The 7951-nt window shown below is 42.7% G+C and overlaps 1 protein-coding gene across 1 annotated transcript in view; it reads left to right on the forward strand.

Moving 5' to 3' along the window:
* The window catches only part of TM9SF3 (transmembrane 9 superfamily protein member 3), a 236461-nt gene extending 228982 nt beyond the window's left edge, over positions 1-7479 (forward strand). The window contains exon 9 of the mRNA XM_065218009.1: positions 7468-7479. The gene's annotated coding sequence lies outside the window, so the exon portion shown is untranslated. The remainder of the gene's footprint in view (positions 1-7467) is intronic.
* The last annotated feature ends 472 nt before the right edge of the window (positions 7480-7951 follow it).

Here is a 7951-nt window from a genome sequence, read left to right on the forward strand (position 1 = left end):
CCGTCCTTAAATTTTTGCGCCATGGGTTCATACAAATATGAACATGGAAATTAAGTGCACACAATGCAAAAGAAATGGAATGCAAGGCTTTGAGATGGTCTGTTGTGCGTTGAAAATGGAGCACATAGGAGTAATTTGACCCGAAAAGTTTGACAAAAGTTCGTAAAATTCATGAATCTCTCTTTCTTTATATTTTTAGTAATAACATATCGCGCCATCACACAGTTACTATTATGGACCTGAATAATTCTTTTCTTAACCCTCCTAACTGTCATTATCAGTGCCCCTGGTCATGGTGGCTGAGCAAGTATTTTCATTTTTACTTCGCTCTGAAATTCTGACTTAATTTGGTCGGCCAATATATCTGAGCTTGTTGTCACTAATTGTTGAGTTGAGATAAACGATCTTTCAGCAAATTAGTTTTGGTTAATTGCAAATGATGATCATTGAGGACATCGATAACTGGTGAATGGCTGAGTTCTTTTCGTTTGCTGAACATCCAAAGTAATATTCTTAAGAAGATTCGGTCGTCTACGTTGAAGTTGACTAGAGTTGAGAGTACTAGAGTTGATGTCTACATTGAAGCTAAATGTAGGCATCAACGCTTCATGGATGTTAACAATGCTTTTTACTGATTTGTACTATTTGTATGTAGCATTGAAACAAATAGGATAAACACAATTCTAAATTTAATACCGTAATCCAGGGGCAAATTGATCACATCACGGGCATAAGGGCTTTAATGGCAAGCCACATTAGGTCCGTTAGCGTTGCGTTGACGCAAATTTGACAGTTAGACAATAGATTTAGCTGGCACTTTGCCGCAACGCGTTCGATCCGGATGATCCGGATCTAATGTGCGTGGGCCTTAAACGTATGAAAAAAAAAACGGGTACAATTGAAATCTCAAATTGGAAACATAGGGGAAATGGCTCTATTGTTGGCCTATGGATCTAAGATTGGGCCCATCGCTAGAAATCTGCTATTTATTAATTTTATCTAGATGAACGCGTCATTGGGACGGCACTAATTGATATTTTTGGTCGCCATTGAAAATTTACTCGATTGCTGCGTTTATGTATGGGCCCAAATTAGGGGCATTTAGGCCGACATTACATCTATTTCCCCTACATATTTCATTTCCGCACCGCTATCATTTCCGAAAACATCGAGGAAAAATTTCTACAGTGTTGTTCTTAACTAGCTTTCAAGCTTCCAACCCATCGGTCCTTTTTAGGACCACAAATGACGAATAAAAGAGTAAACTAAAGAGTAAGAGCTTGAATCCAAGACATATCGTCCATGATTGGCTGGTACTACATGAACATCGACAGAGCACCTCACAAACAGAACTCTCAAATTGTTCCCGAATTTCAACATATCGAAATTTTTCACTGATAACGAGTTAAGAAATCAATTTAATATTTACTATACTTTTGCTATGCCATCATAACTACCTTTCGTAATCCTACGTCAAATCTACGGTCATGTCTTGGATACAATCTCTTATTTTTTTAAGAAGAGCGCTAGACCGGTCATCAGTTTTTCGGGCATATCTAAAAAACGGTATGATATACCATCTTGAAATGTTCACCGAAAAAAGCTTATAAATTTCCAAACATGAAAACATTTTTTTTTTTTATAAAAATTCGTGATACAGACGATAATTTCCACAGCTTTTCTTTTGGATTTATGGTGAAAACCTTCATGCGAAATTGGTTTGCAATTGTATTTTTTTTTTAACAATAGCTGACAAAATTTCAAGTAGTTTTTGTTAATTGACGTTGACTGTGCGATGCTTGGTTCAAAAGTTATGATTTTTTTTAGGTTGCTGGTGTCCGAGAAAATCGGAAAACTTGACGTTCCAGTTGACTCGCTCTCCAGCAAAAATACTGGAGCATATCCCAAGAAAAGGTATCGCCCACAACCCTCTCCCCACCATCTCCTCTTCGTCCACCTGCACCCCCCACACCATTGCCCCCGAAAACCGCTGCGCTCCCCCGCCTAAAGGCATACCCAAAAGCCTCGAAAGGCCCATGGGTTGTTTTTTTCCGGCCCAAACAAAAACCTTTGAACATTCCGAGCATCGCTAAGGATCTAACAACACATTTTTCGGCCGTTACCGATATTTTCAAGGTAACACCAATAAAACTGCGCGTTACCGTTGATGACCGGAAGCAGGCTAACCAGATTGTTGCGTGCGAGCTTTTTTCATTGGAATACCGAGTCTACAAACTTAGTAGTGAGGTAGAAATTGAAGGAGTGGTCACTGAAGCGACCACTGAAGTGATGATTTCATGGGTCCCGATTCCTTCATAATCTTTAAAAACCGTGCTCTGCCGAAGGTGAAGATATTGGACTGCCTTCAAATGCAGTCGGTATCCATCGTAGGCTCAAAAAAAATCGTATTCCTTGTCGAACTCGTTTCGTGTGACCTTTTCGGGTTCAGCGTTACCTCACTACGTCGCTATAGGCAAGGTTCGGCTGCCTGTACGTCTGTTTGTACCTCGGGTAATGAACTGCTCTAAATGTAAACAACTTGGTCACACATCGGCCTACTGCTCGAACAAACCACGCTGCGATCAGTGTGGCGAGCAACATCAAGAGGACCCTTGCGGTGCTCCTCCAAAATGCGTGTACTGCAAGGAGAGCCTGCATACCCTGACTGACTGCCCGAGGTATAAACAGCAGGGAGACAAAATTAAGTGGTCTCTGCAAGCTCGCTCCAAGAGAACAATAGCAGAACTCTTGAAGAATACCGCTACATCTTCTCATACCACACCAAAAAGCATTAACACGTTCTCCATTTTGCCAGTTGATGATCTAGACTCTGACTCAGAGGTCGGTGAGGGTTGTCCGTTTGTCTTTAAAAGCAATACGAGAAAACGAGCAAAAAAACACAACACCGAAAAACCTCGTAAGGCCACTCGTACGGACCACCCTTCCACCTTGGAAAAATCAACAGGTAACGGAAATGCACCGAAACCCATTCCACCGGGTTTAAAACCTTGTAATTATGACAAGAACTTTCCGTCACTTCCAGGATCATCTAAAACCCCAGATGTCCCAGTTTTTTCGCCAGAAAATTAGCTGAATAATCAGCAAGAACATGCCTCCATGTTCACGTTTTCTGGTATTGTGGATAGCTTCTTCAGTATATTCAATATCTCTGACTTTGACTCAACGAGGAGCATTATTAATTTAGTGCTGCCGATGGTGAAAACTCTTTTGAAGCAACTAGCTTCTAGGTGGTCCTTTTTTGCATCAATCATATCCTTTGATGGATAATTCTCCGAATGAGGTCGGGGATATGATCTCTGTACTTCAGTGGAACTGTAAAAGTTTTATGCCAAAACTTGACACATTTAAATTTTTAGTTAACAACTCACTTTCTGATGCATTTGCCCTTTGTGAAACATGGCTCTCTTCAGACAACGATCTTGCTTTCCACGATTTCAAAATTATTCGCCTTGATCGCGCAGATTCGTATGGAGGGGTGCTTCTGGGGATCAACAAGCTTCATTCCTTCTACAGAATCGATATGTCTTCGGTAAATCGGTAGTTGCATGTCAGGTTAATATTCGAGGTAAATGCCTCAGTATATCTTCCACCGAGAACCGCGATCTCTCGTCAAAGTTTCGCGGATATCTGCACGGCTATGCCGGAGCCACGGTTGATCTTGGAAGATTTTAACTCTCACGGTACAGGCTGGGGGGAACTGTACGACGACAACCGCTCAACCTTGATATACGACATGTGCGACTTCTTCAAAATGACAATTCTGAACACCGGGGAAGCAACACGAGTAGCCAAACCTCATGCAAAAATAAGCAGATTAGACCACTCACTTTGTTCGAGTTCACTATCGTTGGATTGCTCGTGGAAAGTAACTCAAGATCCCTATGGTAGTGAGCATTTGCCATTCAAAATTTCTATTACCAATGGTTCATCTTCTACTCGCTCGGTTGACATCGCGTACGATCTTACGAAAAACATTGACTGGCGAAAATTCGCGACCGCGGTTCTTGATGCTAGTCAATTGGTTGAAACACTTCCTCCAGGACGAGTACTCCTTTCTCGCGCGTCTTATCATCGATTGTGCGCTGCGAGCACAAACGAAACGTGTTCCGCGTGTTTCCGTTCGCAAGCGACCTCCCACTCCGTAGTGGGATATGGATTGCACCGACGCGAACAGCGAGAAGTCCGTCGTGTTTAAACGCTTCCGCAAACACGGTGAGGTCGAGGATTTCGAGCGGTACATCGAGCTCGAGAAAACGTTTAAAGGCTTGATTAAAGCCAAAAAACGCGGTTACTGGCGTCGGTTCGTCGATGGTTTGTCGCGCGAGACTTCCATGAGAACACTCTGGAATGTCGGCAGGAGAATGCGAAACGCGAAAACCGATTAACGAAGACAAGGAGTACTCGGACAGTTGGATATTCAGCTTCGCGCGGAAAGTTTGCCCGGATTCGGTGTCGGTTCAAACCAACGTTCGTGATCGTCCGTCGGGTAATAACGAAATAGATTCCCCGTTTTTGATGGTGGAATTCTCACTTGCTCTCCTTTCATGTAACAATTCAGCTCCAGGAATGGATAGAATCTAGTTCAACTTGCTTAAAAATCTCCCAGATGTCACGAAGAGACGCTTGTTTAACTTATTCAATCAATTTCTGGAGCACAACATTGTTCCGGATGACTGGAGGCAAGTAAGAGTTATCGCCAATCGAAAACCTGGTAAACCTGCGTCGGATTACAACTCGAACCGTCCCATCGCGATGCTGTCCTGTATACGGAAATTGTTGGAGAAAATGATTCTTTTTCGTCTAGACAAATGGGTCAAGTCGAATGGTTTACTTTCAGATACGCAATTTGGATTTCGGAGAGGCAAAGGAACGGACGACTGTCTTGCGTGGCTTTCAACTGAAATTCAACTGGCCTATGCGCTAAAACAGCAAATGGGAAAACACTTATCTTAAAGCTGCAATGGGTTCAATACCGTTGCCTCCTAATCGCGCTTGGCTGTATGCACTCGACGCATACGATGAGCCTCGAAGTACTCGCGGGTGTTCTCCCACTGACAGATCGTTTCGCGGAACTGTCCTTCCGGTTTCTTATCCGTTGTGAAGTAATGAACCCATTGGTAATAGAAAACTTTGAGAAGCTGCTCGACAGAAATCCTCAAACAAGATTCATGAGTCTCTATTACGAGTACATGACGCTGGAGATTGGCCCTTCTTCATTCAATTCCTCTCGTGTATGCCTCCAAGACTTTTATAGTTCCCATATAAATTTCGATCTGACCATGTTGCAAGAAATCCGTGGAATACCAGATCACCATCGGTCGATGATTGTTCCCTTAATTTTTGCAAACAAGTACCACCATGTCAGTAACAATAAGAGTTTTTTCACAGATATAAACGCTTCCACTGGATTTGGAGTATTCAACGAATTTCATAGCGCCTCATATCAACTGCAAAAACCCTGTTCCGTATACGTTGCGGAACTAGCAGCCATATTTTACGCAGTAGAGCAAATTGCCTCACTACCATCTGATCACTATTTTATTTTTAGTGATAGCCTTAGCTCGTTGTAAGCTATTCGATCAATGAGGCCGATGAAGCACTCTTCGTATTTCCTGACCGAAATCCGAGCTAAATTGAGTACTTTATCTAACTGCTCCTATACTATCACCTTAGTTTGGGTCCCATCTCATTGCTCAATTCCGGGTAATGAGAAAGCGGACTCGCTAGCTAAGGTGGGCGCTATGGAAGGCGATATTTTTGATCGACAAATCGCCTTTGCGGAATTTTTCTCAATTACCCGTCAGCACGTCCTCACCAACTGGCAACAAAAATGGAATGAGAGTGATCTGGGAAGATGGTTACATTCTATTCTCCCACAGGTATCGAACAAGCCATGGTTCAAAGGATTGGACATGAGCCGTGACTTTATACGTGTCATGTCAAGGCTCATGTCTAATCACTACTCGTTTTTTTTTTTTTTTTTCTTTGTTCGGGACATAACACTACTGCGACCAGTAATTTGATCTATTGTAGTATAGCCCGTGTCCTTAGTTTAGTGCATGTCGTATTACTCCATCACTATTGAGAAATGATGAAGTATTCGGTGTTGATACAGTTGTCATTCTTGCCTTCATCGCAAGGAATCGATTCTAAATGAAAGGTCCCGCTATTTATACCCTTCGGAGTGTTGGAATACCCTCTAAAGGCGCGCCCCTTTGTCAGTCGAAATGGGATTCCTTAGCAATAAAAATAAGCAATGACCCTAATCAGAACCCTAGTCTTAACCACTTCAAACTAGAGAACAATGAATAGAAGATTAAGAATCACATAGATGAAGACTAACTAACTCATTTTTTCCTTGTTTCAAGATCCTCCTCGGTACAGGCAACCCGAGGACTTATCACTATCAACAAGGCATAAAAAGTAACAAGGACTAAGATGTGTTCCTTTGATTACTGAAACAGCCTGTACCCCTAGTTTGAAGTAGTCAAGACTAAGATTCGGTGGTAGATCTTACATCCCGTAACGTACCACGAAAAGGTGATCTACCCACGTTACGGGGCATCACTACTCGTTAGACTCGCATTTCTTCCGAATCGGGCTCGCAGGCAGCAATTTGTGCGCTTGTGGTAGTGGCTATCACGATATCGACCACGTGCTTTGGTCATGCACCCTACATTGTGTTGCTAGATCCGAGTTATCCGCATCCCTCAGGGCCCGAGGAAAACAACCTTTGCGACCCGTTAGAGACATCTTGGCGAGCCGAGATCTCGAATATTTTAATTTAATTTATGTGTTTTTAAAACGGATCGATCTGAGGATTTAGTAGTTAGTGTCATCTTGTGTTCTCTCAAGTTGATAGGTCTCCATCGGTGTACCCCCATGTTTGTCTTTTGACGTAGGACTACGTCTTTGATTTCTATATGGGGGTACACTTTGTTAAAACCGAAAATGGAACATGTAACAAATTTAGAAAGAATTTGAACGTTAATAACTCAGCTGCCCCTGGTCCAATTTCAATATTTTTATCACTAATCGATCAGAAATATGGCTAAGCATCGATAACAATGCTTCAGAATGTTTATTTTCAATAGAAAACTATTGAAAACTGGTAAATGTGCAGCATTGTCCAAACCGGTCGAATTAACGAACAAATCCACCAATTACCTACATGCATATGCTGCTTCCTCAGCACAGTCGTCAGAGACGAAACAAGTCGAAGTGGCATTCGCCTCCGATTCTCGGGCGCGTACGAATAGGGAGGATGGAATTGCGTAATATTTTGCACACTCATCGCCATACTCAGAACCACACGCTCCCAACGACCACACCACTGTGTGGTGGTGTTCGGTCGTCGAAATTAGTAGCAGCAGTAGCAGTACTTTCGGTGTGTGGCGTTGAAAATTGTTCTCCAGTAACAACGAAAGACTGCCTGCAAGCAGCGAGCTGCAGAGCCCTAATAAGCAACCATCAAAGGAGGAAGAAGCTGCACCGCTATGATATGGATCGGATTCAGTAGCTCTTCGTGAGTCGCTGCGGGTCGGTCATCTATGCCAAGCGTGCCACCATCGCTCCAAACGACATACAGCTCGACAGCCTCATCCGTGTTGAACACCCAGCTCAGAATTACCCAACCATCACTACAAAACGGTCCTTTTCAGGGCCACCAAAAATTTGTTAAAGAGTATTATTTGGACGTTGGTCAAGGTCATCAGTTCCCGCAATCAGCTAGCTATCAAGGCGCAACCTGTCTATAGAAAGTGTGGAATTGTAGGCCTGAATATATTGGTGCAATTAGTTTTTCCTCGGCTTTCATTCCGCACGATTCGTTTATTTCGTTTAATCAATCACCCTTGTAGTGACGTCGAAAAGATTGTTTCAATCGGCGCTTACATATTTTGAAATTGTGGATTATAGCATTTATTGTATG

This window comes from Ochlerotatus camptorhynchus, unplaced genomic scaffold (assembly GCF_037179485.1).
Source record: "Ochlerotatus camptorhynchus isolate MF236.1 unplaced genomic scaffold, CSIRO-AGI_Acam_v1.1 ptg000082l, whole genome shotgun sequence".
Taxonomy (NCBI): Eukaryota; Metazoa; Arthropoda; class Insecta; order Diptera; family Culicidae; genus Ochlerotatus; species Ochlerotatus camptorhynchus.